The following is a 14,189-nucleotide window of genomic DNA, read 5'->3' as shown; positions in this document are numbered from 1 at the left end:
TTTTGAATTGAATATTGAAACTGTTACTATGTAACTATGTGCTATGTACCATTATGCTTCAATGAAAATCACAGCTTAATTATTTTTAAATGATTAAAAATACTTAAGTTATAAGTTATCCATCTGTTGTGGCAGTATGTGGTGTTATTGTGAAGGGTGGTAATGACATCATAGCATGCAAAATTCACAATTTCTTCAAAAAGCATTCCTGTTTTGGTCTTATTAGCAGGAAACTGCCATTTTCTATTCCTAATCCTACACCCAGTCAGGTTTGTTATTGAGGCAAGCTGGAGCTAAATACACTACGTTATTATTATGCTACACTGTTTTGGAGTCATCTATGTCTTCTGTCTTCTAAGGTCAAATCTAAAAGCAAGGCTGTGTAATAGAGTTCTTCCATTCTTCAGAGGTGTTGTTATTAGGTGCATTTTGGTAGTATTGTCTATAGGGGGCTCTGCAACCACTTTCTCCCCGACTCACTTTTTCATTTTTATTTAAGCAAAGAGAAACCCCCATTCACATGACATCTGTCATTCATTTTAATAAGCACTTTTCAAATGTGTACCATCCTAAGTGATGACATCTCTGTTATCATACTTTTAAAGCACAGATAACAGTTTTCATATATTCTCCAGGACAAAAGGCCAGCTTGACTCCCTAAGACAGGCTAAAGTGCTTATCCTAAAGAGTGACATGCCAGTCGGGTCCCAATGTCTAGTTGCCGGGGAGTCTGTAAAAATTTGATGTGCTGATTGTCAAGCACTTACACACAAGAGTCTTCACTCTCCTTAATATACTGTCACTGTGATGTCAGTGGACTCTTATTCTCTCTCATCCAGTGGGACTGAAATCTTAAAAGGCCTTATCGCCATGACACTTGTATTTTATGCTCACCATGGCTATATTTAATTTGATTAAAAGTACAGTAATATTGTGAAATAATATTCCAATTCAAATAACTCTTTTCTATTTGATTATATTTAAAATGTAATTTATTCCTGTGATGGCAAAGCTGAATTTTCAGCATCATTACTCCAGTGTTCAGTGTCACATGATCCTTCAGAAATCATTCTAATATCCTAATTCGGTGCTCAAGAAACATTTATTATTATTATTATGAACATTGTTGAAAACAGTTGTGCTTATTAATATTTTTGTGGAAACCATGACATGTATTTTTTTTCAGAATGCTTTGATGAATAGTTAAAAAAAGAACAGCATTTATTTGTAATTGAACATTTTTTTTACATTTTGTTTGATCAATTTAATGCTTCCTTGCTGAATAAATAAAATCAAACTTTTCAACAGTAGTCTACTTGTGCTCACATGCTTCTATGTATATTAAATGGACGATGCAAAGTGAAAACATATCACATAATAAATCCAGCAAAAAATCACCATTATTAGTTGCTTTCTTACTGAATATGTTTCTTCTACAATATATTTATATTTCTTTCTCTTATACATGTTTCTTCTGTTAGCATCCTTTAAAACTCCTGTACTGTCCTTGTATGTAACTCATCTGTCCTCCCGCTAATTGTCCCCTTCTGCTTTGATTGATTTCAACTTTTTATTTATATGATTATGAATTATTCTATCGAATAGACCTTAAAAAGAAAACCTTTAGAGTTTTTAAAGCTCTGTCTCATTTTCATCTTTTGTGATACGTCTTTGGCTCTATTTTGCATCCAGATCCTTTTTTTTTTTTTTTTCACTACACAACAACCTTTCTTTACCTCCATCTCGTCCCTTCCCTCTTCGCCATTTTTCTCCCTGCCTCTGTCCTTCCATTCTCCCATTCTGTCGTCTTTCTCTTTCCTTTAGCCCCCCACCCACATCCCTCTCCATATACCAGTTGATGAATATTCATCAGGTTCAGTCAGACTATACACTTCACAGTTCTTGTTTGGAGCAGTGTGTTAATGACATTCAGCAGAGAGTCCAAATGTAGATAAGTGTGTAGCGCCCCCTACTTGCCTTTCCTGTAATTAAGTAGGATCAGCAGCGCTCCAGATTCAGTAACTATATGCCTACAGATGTTGAAGTTAGGCCCCTCTGATGTCACTAACTGAATTAATTCTCTTGTAGAAAAGTATAATATTTATCTATACTCAATTGTGCTTAAATGTACTGCTATAACCTCTCTTGAAAGAATAAAAGTCTTTGAAAGTGACAAAATGTAACAAATTTAATTTGTGTAAAATAAAAATAAATAATATTAATATAACGAATAAAACAATGTGTGCGTAATTCACAGTTATCTATTATCTCAAATCACAAGGACACAATATTACCCCAAAAGCAATATATTATTATGCCAAAATGAATGAATGTGTATGTCACACTTTCACTGCATATGAAAAATGATCAAAATCACAGTTTTAACTGTACTGAATAACAAAAATGATAACCAAAACACTGTGGGCCCACACACAACACACAACAGTTAGTCCCCACACACACACCGTTGCAGGCCTGAATCGTTGCTGGGGTACGTGGTGGCCTTGGAAACAATAAAACTGGCCGCTTCACTCTCCTGAGCGGGAAAACAATTATACACAAAGGATACCTGAATTCAGATGGTAACCATAAGTGACGCAGCTGCACTATGAGGAATCCCAGGAAATCTTCCTCCTTTGCGTTCGTTGTTGCGCGCCCGTTGAATACAGGCCCACGACTCCTCGGCCCAGAGTAACCGTACAGGTCTCCGCGATATCCTCCTCCGGGGCGCGACTGCGCGTCCTCTGATGACGATGCAGAACGTCTATCACGGCTGGCAAACTTCCGAGTCTCTCGTCAAAATTTCAACGATTGATAATAAAACGGAAGTGTCTTCAGTACTTCACCAGTTCTCTTTACAATAACTGTAAACACTGTCTGTACTGTCGAACTGTCCCATAAAAGAAAAGAAAAAGGTGCCGCGATGTCGAGCAAACACACGGTGTGACTCAGTTACAAACAAAATAACTCTTCTTCTAAAACTTGTGGGTATTAACAGACGTTACAAGGCACAATAAGCGTTTTAAACAGATGAATTATAAAGATAACCACTTTTTGTTACCGCAATCTCTCCGTCTCTTTTTAATCGACCGCCTCGTCAATCTCCTCTCTCCTCTTTCCTGAACAACCACTCACGTTACCTAAAACACCAGTGAGGGCGGGACTTAATTCACATAAACCAATAACATAATGAAACGCCTAACTTGTTTGTTAATGCCACGTTTTTCGCATGTGCATATCAATCAAACTTGAAATAGGGATGACATTCTTAAAGGAACACACATCTTTATACATCACTGAATTGAAATGTATATTTCAATCACCTATTAGATCTGAATTAGAACCAAACAAAAGCAAATAAAATTGAGATAACCCATAACCTGAAGAATTATATTCTACTGGGTTACATGCTCCCCCTTCTAAACCTCTCATGACCCCATGAGATTACTTCTCAGCACTTTAATGGTGACTTTAGGCTCAGTATAAGGGTTTATTTGAGTACAACGAGCACACTGTGCCATAGGGTGACACCACATGGTGTTACAGGGTTTCGTTTCTGACTCTTCCCCACCCTCTACATTTATAACCATCCCTCTATGAATCAGAGTTAAAGGTCGGTTAGTGGGCTGGCCCAGATTATCATAGCTCAACTTGACTACAGGTCTTATGTCTCTTTTTGGGCGGGACTGAACTGTCTCTACTACCTCTTTAGTAGCATTGACTATTTCAAGCTCTCCCCCTTCTAAACCAGGATCTCCCATTGTCTCTGAACTCGGATCTGGAAGCTCCCCAGGGCCTTCTTCCATGAGTATCAGCTCTGCCATTTCTGCAAGGGGTCTATCCAAGTCACCTCCACAGTTAACAGTTTCATCCTCCACTGTAGATTCCTCCCGTGTAACACCCTCTGGCCTGTGCGGTTCCTCCACTCTATCCGAGTAGTAATAACACACTTCATCCTCTTCACTTTCAGAGTGGTTCCTTAATTCACTTCCTGTCAGGGTCACATTCTTTTCTCCCAATCCTCTTCTCCGTTTTCTCTCCACAGATCTTGTCCTTGTCTCCGGCGGAGCAGAAACTTCCGTTGGTTCTCCCAGATCTGCCAACCTCACATGGTCCCCAACTGGTAAGAGATGGTCTCGGTGTAATGTTCTTACATTTCCCATGCCGGATTCAGGTTTCAGGCGATACACAGGTAAATTCAGTAGCTTTTCCACCACCAGGTAAGGAACAGAATTCCACTTGTCTCCTAATTTGTTCTTTCCAGTCACGGCCAGATTTCTTATCAGCACACGATCACCCACAGTCAGACTCTGGTGTTTCACTCGCTTGTCGTACAACCGTTTGTTCCTTTGTTGACTTTTCTGGGCAGTTTCAGTGGCTAACTGATATGCTCTCTGTAACTCTGATTTCATTCTTTCCACATACTGTCGATGGTTACCGGCTTCCTTTCCATCAGGCGAAGTCCCAAAACACACATCCACCGGCAGACGAGCCTCTCTTCCGAACAGAAGATAATAGGGTGAAAACCCGGTTGCTTCGTTCTTAGTACAGTTGTAAGCGTGTACTAATCTGTTAATGTGTTGACTCCATCTGTTTTTCTCTGCAGGATTCAGCGTACCAAGCATGGAAAGAAGTGTTCTGTTGAACCTTTCGGGCTGTGGGTCTCCTTGTGGATGATAGGGAGACGTTCTGGATTTTCGGATTCCCAGCATGCTTAGTAGCTCTTTTATGAGACCACTCTCAAAATCTCGACCCTGATCTGAATGGATGCGAGAGGGTAAGCCATAGTGCACAAAGAATTTGTCACACAGTATCTTAGCCACAGTCAGGGCTTTCTGGTCTTTGGTGGTAAACGCTTGAGCATAGCGTGTGAAGTGGTCTGTTATGATTAGCACATTACCAATACCTTTTGAGTCAGGCTCAATTGACAGGAAGTCTATGCACACTAAGTCGAATGGCCCACTGCTGGTTATGTGATTCAATGGTGCAACTCTCTTGGGTAATGTTTTTCTCGTTACACAACGGCCACAATCCTTAACATACTGCTCTATGTATGCAGACATTCTAGGCCAATAGAAGCGATCTTTCAGGAGTTCCATAGTTTTCTCTACTCCCAAATGGCCAGAGTCGTCGTGCAAAGAGTGCAACACCGTAGACCAGTACTTTCCGGGTAAGACGAGTTGTGTCTTTTCTCTACCACAGGAACTTTTGGTGACTCGGTATAAAAGTTGGCTCTTTATCTTTAACTTGTCTCCCTGCCGCTGTAACAGAGCAATGGTAGCATCAGAACTCCTAGCCGCTGTAAGTATTCTCCCTGACTCCACTTCTTGCTTTACTACACCAACTACGGGGTCAACCTCTTGAGCTTGCCTCAACTCTGCATTAGTCAGCTGTTCCATTTGACCAAGACCCAAAGCTGTGGGACAAGAGAACGCATCGGGAATACTCTGAGGTAAAACACCTAAGTGATCTACCAGTCTGGATGATGAACCTCCACATTCAGCAACCACTGCTAACTGACAGATGGCTCTTACTCCTGACTTGGGTATTTCCTTCCATTCAGAGCAAGCAGTCGATTCACAGGGGTAGCGAGACAATACATCCGCGTCAATGTTGTGACTTCCTGGTTTGTATTGCAAGCTGAAGTTATAGGTAGCTAATGCAGCTAACCAACGATGACCCGTCGCACTCAGCTTGGCACTTGACAACACATAGGTAAGTGGATTGTTGTCGGTCTTCACCACAAACTGGGCTCCATATAGATAATCGTGAAACTTGTCCACAACCGCCCACTTGAGCGCCAAGAACTCTAGCTGATGAATGGGGTAACGCTGCTCGGAGGCACTTAGTTTCCGGCTTGCATAGGCTACGGGCCTCAGTCCTCCAGAATGCTCCTGATTCAAAACGGCACCCAGTCCACTCAGACTGGCGTCTACATGCAGTACATATGATTTGGCAGGATCAGCGAAAGCAAGTACTGGGGCATGTGTGAGACAGTAAATGATTTTATGGAAAGCTGTTGTACAGGTGTCGTCCCAACGCTCTCCAAATTGCTCAGATACTCTGAAGTATTTCTTGCCATCGCTTGACTTTCTGTCTTGCCCAGATGTTGGTGGGTAACCTTTGGTGAGCTCCGTCAAAGGCCTTACAATGGCAGAGTAATCCTTTATGAATCGCCGGTAAAATCCACAAAACCCCAGGAACGACCTCAACGTCTTTAGGTCAGTGGGCCTTTTCCAGCGTGTTACGGCGTCAATCTTGGCTGGGTCTGGTGATACGCCAGCAGCTGACACAATGTGCCCCACATACCGTACTTGAGGCTGGCAAAACTGGCACTTGTCAATTGACACTTTCAGGCCACACTCTCTCAGGCGATCCAGTACTTTTAACAGCCTCTCTTCATGTTCTTCAAGTGTGCGCCCGAACACAATGATGTCGTCAAGGTACACTATAACTTGGAGAAGATGCATGTCACCTACAGCTTTCTCCATTAGCCGCTGGAATGTGGCTGGAGCTCCAGTAATTCCTTGAGGCATGCGTTCGAACTGAAAGAATCCCAGGGGACAGATGAACGCTGTCTTCTCTTTATCTTCCTCCGCCATGGCTATTTGATAGTATCCACTGCGGAGGTCCAGTACAGAAAACCATTTACTACCAGCCAAACTGTCCAGGGCATCGTCGATCCTGGGAGTGGTGTACTGATCAGGGATGGTACGAGCATTTAGCGTTCGATAATCGATGCACATTCTGATTGCCCCACTCTTCTTCCGCGCTACAACAATGGGCGATGCGTACGGACTCCTTGACTCCTTAATTATTCCCGCTGCTAACAGTTCTTTGATGTGACGTCTTACATCCTCGATATCTGCAGGAGCGATGCGTCTGGAGCGTTCTCTGAATGGTTTTGGGTCTTTCAGTCTGATGATATGCTCAACCCCACGAGCTAATCCAACATCCCATTCCTCAACAGAAAACACATCACCTCTGGTTGCCAACTTTTGACGCAGTCTCTGTTCCCAGGCCTCAGGAATGGATGACTCACCAAAATTAAACAAGCTCGGGTCTATTGTTTGGGAGCTCTGTTCTTCAGAACTTGCGGTGAGTGTGTCGGTCGGATATACATTGGCAATTACTGTTCCTGCAGGAATGGAGATATTTTTTGATGTTTCATTATGGACCAGCACTTGGATGTTTTGTCCTTCTACTGCGGATGATGGGAGTACCACTGGGGTTATGAATGTTCCAGCTGGAAGACTAGCGTCCTCGGGCGTGTCTACCACAAAGATCTCTTTTCTTAAAGGCTTGTCAGTCTCCAGTTTACAGACAGCACACACTTCTCCCCTTGGTGGAACTATGCAATCACCAGGTCCTATCCATCTGACTTTTCCTTCAGGTGAATCGGGAAGAGTTTCAGTTTTTTGCTGCTGTGGCAGATGGATTGCAGGGTGTCGAGTCTGGATTCTCAAAGCACATGCAACATTGGATCCTTCTGTATCCTGGGTAAGAGCAGCAAGGCGTGTGAAGAAACTGGCATTGGTACCAATAATGACTGGCAGCTGGGAAGGACCTTGGGGTTCAGGACATACAAGAGCCAGGATGGACAGCGACTCCTCCACACCAGTGACAGAGGCAGGAAAGGTGACATCCACTATAATATAGCCCTTATAAGGATAACTGGAAGAACTGAGGCCCCATATGGATAATCCAGTCAAGGGGTGAATGGGCACATCAGGCAGGTTCTTGGAATACCAGCTTTCAAACACAATCGTCACTTGTGATCCGCTGTCTAACAGTGCTTGACATACACGGCCATTAAGCTTCACTTTTACAGTGGATGCCGGTCCTACTAGTCCTTTAGGAAGATGGCTGGATTCATGGATGGTGGTCTGGCTCTTTTTGGAGAAACAGGCTTGGTTTTGAGTAGTTCTATTGTCAGCTGTCTCATGCTTCCCACCTTTTGCCTGCCGCAAAGAACGAATCAGCTTCTGAATCACTTGATCCGAATTTGGTGGAGCTTGACACTTGGTGGCAATATGGCCATCTTCTCCACACTTGTAGCAGAAGTAGTCATCTCTTGTTCGGGCTGACTGATATCTTAACGCCGCGGGAACAGACTGGCATGGTTTTGGCCGCTGCTCTAGCACATGAGGTGAGTATTGAGTAGAACTGACACTCAGAACTGCCAACTGCTGCTGTAGGTGTTGGACCTGTTTCTTTAACTCTTGGACTTCTGAATCATCAGCTTTTTCAGTTGTTTTCTTGAGTGGTTTTTCTTTGGTTTTAATCACTAATGATGAAGTAGAAACATCTTGGCCCTCAACCCCGCTTATTTGGGTTCTCAATTCTTGAAGCTCGGCCTTGAGTTCCTGGATAACAGACACGCTGGCTCTTTCATCTTCGTGGAATAGTATGGCCTTCGCTTTCGCGGACATTCTGTGGCGAGCTGCTTCACTCTCTTCTGCCTCACGTATTTCCTTCAGCAGACTCAGAAAAGAAGGTGGGTGATTTTTTCTTTCTCTCAGCCTCAGTTGGAGCAACATCATGTCAGAATTCACAGCCCCTCTAATCAGCTGTTCCACTCGTACTTTATCGACCATACTGAGGGTCAGTCCGTCTCGTTCCACGACTTTGCTGAGGGTCTTCTCCATCCTTCTCAGGAATTCAGATAAAGCCTCCCCGGTGCCCTGGCGCATAAGACGAAACTTGAAGTATAAATCCTCACCAGACTCAGATGATCCAAAGGTGCTCTCCAACGCTTCCAGATACTGTGAGGCACTAGCTTCAGGATCAGAGAATCTGACAGCTCTTACAATATCCATTGCAGGCCCCTTGAGGCTTTCCACAATTCTGCGTCGTTTTTCTTTTTCGGAGCAGTCACACTCAGTTATCAGCAGCCTGGCTTGATCAATCCAAGTTTCCATATTCTCCTCACCCATGGGAGTTGGAACTACGGCTGAAAATGTGCGCAGGCGTCGGTATGTGTTGTTGTCGCTCGAGTGCTTTACTGTCTTTTCCAGGACCTCACCCATGGCACGTATGATTGACTCGGGGGAACTGTCAGTGGCACTGTGTGGAGAAATCAAAGCTTGTACCTCGCTGAGAGACTTTCCTTCTTCCATCAGGAACTTTGCAAACTTTTCTATAAACCCTGCAGAAGCTGTGTCAGATGCAGATTCTGTGGTCTGGATTACTACGACTGACCAGGGCTCTTCCTTTTCTCCCCTTGACACTTCAGGAGGTATGCACTTTGGGTCAATGGCTTGTCGACACTCACACAACACCAGCAGATAATGTGAAGTGGGTCCTTCTCTCGTGTCTCGTACTCGAACTCTTCCTAGAGCTTTTACTGCTTCCATCACCTCTTCAATTTCGGCCACTTCTGTGTGAACAGGTACATTTACCAACATAAGAGCATGAGTCTCATCAATGTTAACATCTTTGCACCAGTTGGCCAACTCTGCTTGGAGACTGGGGTCTTTTGTTAGGGCCATGACGACACTTTATGCACTATTCAATTAATTATGATGTAATTACAGGGGTGTGTTGAGCTTAAATTTCTTTGTTTCTTCTTCTTTCAGCAAACTATTTTGTGACTTGCAGAGGGAGATCCCGGACGAGCCCCCACGTTATGTAGCGCCCCCTACTTGCCTTTCCTGTAATTAAGTAGGATCAGCAGCGCTCCAGATTCAGTAACTATATGCCTACAGATGTTGAAGTTAGGCCCCTCTGATGTCACTAACTGAATTAATTCTCTTGTAGAAAAGTATAATATTTATCTATACTCAATTGTGCTTAAATGTACTGCTATAACCTCTCTTGAAAGAATAAAAGTCTTTGAAAGTGACAAAATGTAACAAATTTAATTTGTGTAAAATAAAAATAAATAATATTAATATAACGAATAAAACAATGTGTGCGTAATTCACAGTTATCTATTATCTCAAATCACAAGGACACAATATTACCCCAAAAGCAATATATTATTATGCCAAAATGAATGAATGTGTATGTCACACTTTCACTGCATATGAAAAATGATCAAAATCACAGTTTTAACTGTACTGAATAACAAAAATGATAACCAAAACACTGTGGGCCCACACACAACACACAACAGTTAGTCCCCACACACACACCGTTGCAGGCCTGAATCGTTGCTGGGGTACGTGGTGGCCTTGGAAACAATAAAACTGGCCGCTTCACTCTCCTGAGCGGGAAAACAATTATACACAAAGGATACCTGAATTCAGATGGTAACCATAAGTGACGCAGCTGCACTATGAGGAATCCCAGGAAATCTTCCTCCTTTGCGTTCGTTGTTGCGCGCCCGTTGAATACAGGCCCACGACTCCTCGGCCCAGAGTAACCGTACAGGTCTCCGCGATATCCTCCTCCGGGGCGCGACTGCGCGTCCTCTGATGACGATGCAGAACGTCTATCACGGCTGGCAAACTTCCGAGTCTCTCGTCAAAATTTCAACGATTGATAATAAAACGGAAGTGTCTTCAGTACTTCACCAGTTCTCTTTACAATAACTGTAAACACTGTCTGTACTGTCGAACTGTCCCATAAAAGAAAAGAAAAAGGTGCCGCGATGTCGAGCAAACACACGGTGTGACTCAGTTACAAACAAAATAACTCTTCTTCTAAAACTTGTGGGTATTAACAGACGTTACAAGGCACAATAAGCGTTTTAAACAGATGAATTATAAAGATAACCACTTTTTGTTACCGCAATCTCTCCGTCTCTTTTTAATCGACCGCCTCGTCAATCTCCTCTCTCCTCTTTCCTGAACAACCACTCACGTTACCTAAAACACCAGTGAGGGCGGGACTTAATTCACATAAACCAATAACATAATGAAACGCCTAACTTGTTTGTTAATGCCACGTTTTTCGCATGTGCATATCAATCAAACTTGAAATAGGGATGACATTCTTAAAGGAACACACATCTTTATACATCACTGAATTGAAATGTATATTTCAATCACCTATTAGATCTGAATTAGAACCAAACAAAAGCAAATAAAATTGAGATAACCCATAACCTGAAGAATTATATTCTACTGGGTTACAAGTGTACTCTGGGAAAGGGTTTCCCTCCCGCTGGCTAACAACACTCCCATTTATGGGATGTTCATGATGGCACGGTGGTCAGCCACACTGGACGGATTCCTCCTGTCTCTAGCATGCACTGCTTTACGAGCATTTAAAATCCACTTTTATGGTCATTATGATGAGAGCTCCCTCTCTTTTTGACCACTGTCCTCCTCTTCTTCACTATACAGGAAAATAGGGTCATGTTCATGGCTCCATCAATGGAATCTTTGTGGTGCACTTTTATGCAAACCTATTTTAGAATGGATGGGTTTAAGTCTATGTAGATTTATGCGACTATAGTGGGTCTAGTATTGATGGACAGGCCATCTTGGAGGTAGAATCCCTTTGAGAGTGGATCTCCACTGAGCTGTGTACATTGTTAATGGGAAGGGCAGGACACAGCCGGGTTTTGTGTGTCTAATGAGTGGTTTGCCTGAGGAGGAGATCAAACTGCTGCTGTCCCACTGCTGGCAGCCACTCCCACTCTGCTTTTGTCCAAATATATCTCCACCCTCTCTTTCTCTCTTATTCTCACATTTCCTGTCTTTATGCCATTGTGATCAGAGTGACCAGAGTTCTGTTGTTTCAAATACAGACCTCTTTCCTTAGGTGATTTTCAGACCTGGCACGACTGAGCAAGTGTTATTGCTTTTATACAATAACGCAGTAAGCAAGGAGTTAATATAGGAAGATTTAGGGTGTGGTCACATTAGTAAAATTTATGCAGAGCTTCTTGGACAAAAAGGTTTATTGTCTATCGCCAATAGTATAGCTATAAAACACAACTTTCACTTTCAAAACAAGCTGTCACGGTTGGTTGTAGTGAAGCGCATGACGAAAGGAGTAGGGAACAAAAACAGTCTTTAATAAATCCATAACAGACCACTTTGCAGGAGATAACTTTTTTATGTCAACAGGTTCCACATAACTGGGTTACGTTAAACAAACATAATGTTCATGTAACTTCAACATCATGGAATGAAGTAATTTTAAGCGACCCATTTAAATAATCTCAAAGTGAATTTTTAAAGGCTCCCTGACATGATTCAGGTATATATATATATTTATTCATCCATTAAGATTTCATTTATTTTAGTGACACACAATTGAATTGATAGTCTATAGCTAGCTATTTGCTTGCAGTAGCACATATTAGCATCTTAAATGCTCAGATTTACATGCTCCTTCACCCAAAACATCTGAAAGTATAATTGAATCATTCCATAGACTAACGAAATGCTCCACTCTTCTCCACAATGGTAACCCACTGTAATTTAAATGGTTCTAATAATTCCAATGTAACTGAACATTGAACACAATTACACACTATCAAGTTTTCTCATTTTCTCAAAAAAACATAAAATAACACTTAATTTTAACATTTATTCTCTCTTAATTCAACCATATGCACAGCATGCTGGGAACTAACAAGCACCGCCCAGTTTCAGTTAATGCAACACAAATCATTCATGTAATCCAACACAAACGGATTAAGTAAACTTAAATTTTACATATAATTAAGCAGATTGAACACAATTAAATTAAGTTAGGACAAAATGTATAGCAATTGTGTTGCTTAAGCTAATTTTATTTAAGCAATGTGAACAAGCAGCAAAAATATTTTTTTTCAGTGAACTAAGGAAACACAGGGCTTAAATACATGAGGAGCATAATCAATGTCAAACAGAACAGGTGCAGGAACTAATTAACAACCAGGGAAACTGACTAGGGAACACAGAAAGGCAAACAGGGAACCAAAACAGCATGATAATAAAACAGAACAAAACAGAGCATAAACTGTTACACAAGCAGCTTTCTGTAGTCCTGTTGTGAAATCTGCATATGGAAATCTTTCGCTCACATGCGAAATTCCCAATCGTGTGGATTTCTATTGAAGAGACTGCATGTCGATGCTCACGTTAAATGTGACAGCATCCTTTACATTTAGACGCAATAATGTCAGTTACTTTGTTTATTTTTGCTCAGATAATAGTTCCAAACGTAGCCACAGCAGAATTAACCGTTGTGTTTTCAGGGCAACACGCAGTAGTGATCAGTGTTCAGTGATCAGTGTTCCTGATTCAGGAATCATTTAGGTCAGTGGTTCTCAACCTTTTTGACTCGAAAAGCCCTCTTATAGGACATAGGCCTATTTTTCCTGATATTTCGACTGCAATTATGAAAATCAAACTTTGTATTAAAAGAAACTAGGAGTGTCCATGCATTAAATTACTTAACCACAATCCATTAAAACATCATGATTCAAGAAGAAAAATGGGGCAGAAATATGATTTCAGTTTATATCATGGTTTTATGTGTTTGTAGCATTTTAATTTAGATTAGAGTTAGATTCTTTTAAGATAATAATGTAAATTTACTTTTTTAATTAATTACATTCAAAGTCATCCTGAGGCCCCCTTGAAAGTTTGCTGAGGTCCCACTGAGTTAGGTGGACATGTCACTACCTTCTAGTGTAATGAGAAACCTACTGATAATCCCCACCACTAAAACACACACTGACAATACAAACACTAGACGAGCGGAGTGCTACAAAAGTCTAATTGCTTTCGGACTAAATATCAGAAGTCTTGGAAGACTGCTCAGCCAATCAGATTTAAGAACTGACACTAACTGTTGTATAAAATACAATATTCATTGTTTCTTGCAGTGTTTCCCACCAGCTTCAAATATGCCACAACTTCTGAATGAGGAAATGTTAGTATAAATAATAATAAGCAATTGCTTGTTCCCAGGAAAAAAAGGAAAGAGAGAGAGAGAGAGCTATATATCATATCAAGCCAACAGAAATCATATTTTTAGCCACAACAACAATAGTTCATACTTTTTTTGGAGTCCAGGAAAACAAGCCAAGCAAAACCAGACCTTCAATGTATTGTGGTGAGATTTCAGGCTACTTCTTGGGTGCCACCCCATTCGTACAGTCGTAGCCTACATACCTTTCTACTCCCTCTCTGGGCCGCATGCCAGCTTATCAAAGTGGCACTGGACCACCAATTGTACCACTGAGCTTTTTGTCATATGCCTATGTGCCACTCCTGAGTCTCAGTAACCATGGTGACATGCTG

At 41.7% G+C, this 14,189-nt stretch overlaps 1 long non-coding RNA gene across 1 annotated transcript; it reads left to right on the top strand.

The window, feature by feature from the left end:
• Nucleotides 1-3,741: 3,741 nt before the first annotated feature.
• Nucleotides 3,742-4,768, top strand: LOC311080343. The gene is made up of 3 exons (XR_014605561.1): nt 3,742-3,938; nt 4,046-4,123; nt 4,457-4,768. It is a non-coding gene; the product is annotated as an uncharacterized lncRNA (long non-coding RNA).
• Nucleotides 4,769-14,189: the final 9,421 nt, after the last annotated feature.

This window comes from Abramis brama (assembly GCF_963993115.1).
Source record: "Abramis brama genome assembly, chromosome: 3".
NCBI lineage: Eukaryota > Metazoa > Chordata > Actinopteri > Cypriniformes > Leuciscidae > Abramis > Abramis brama.
Note: the sequence above shows the minus strand (reverse complement) of the source record. Positions and strands in the feature narration are given on the sequence as shown.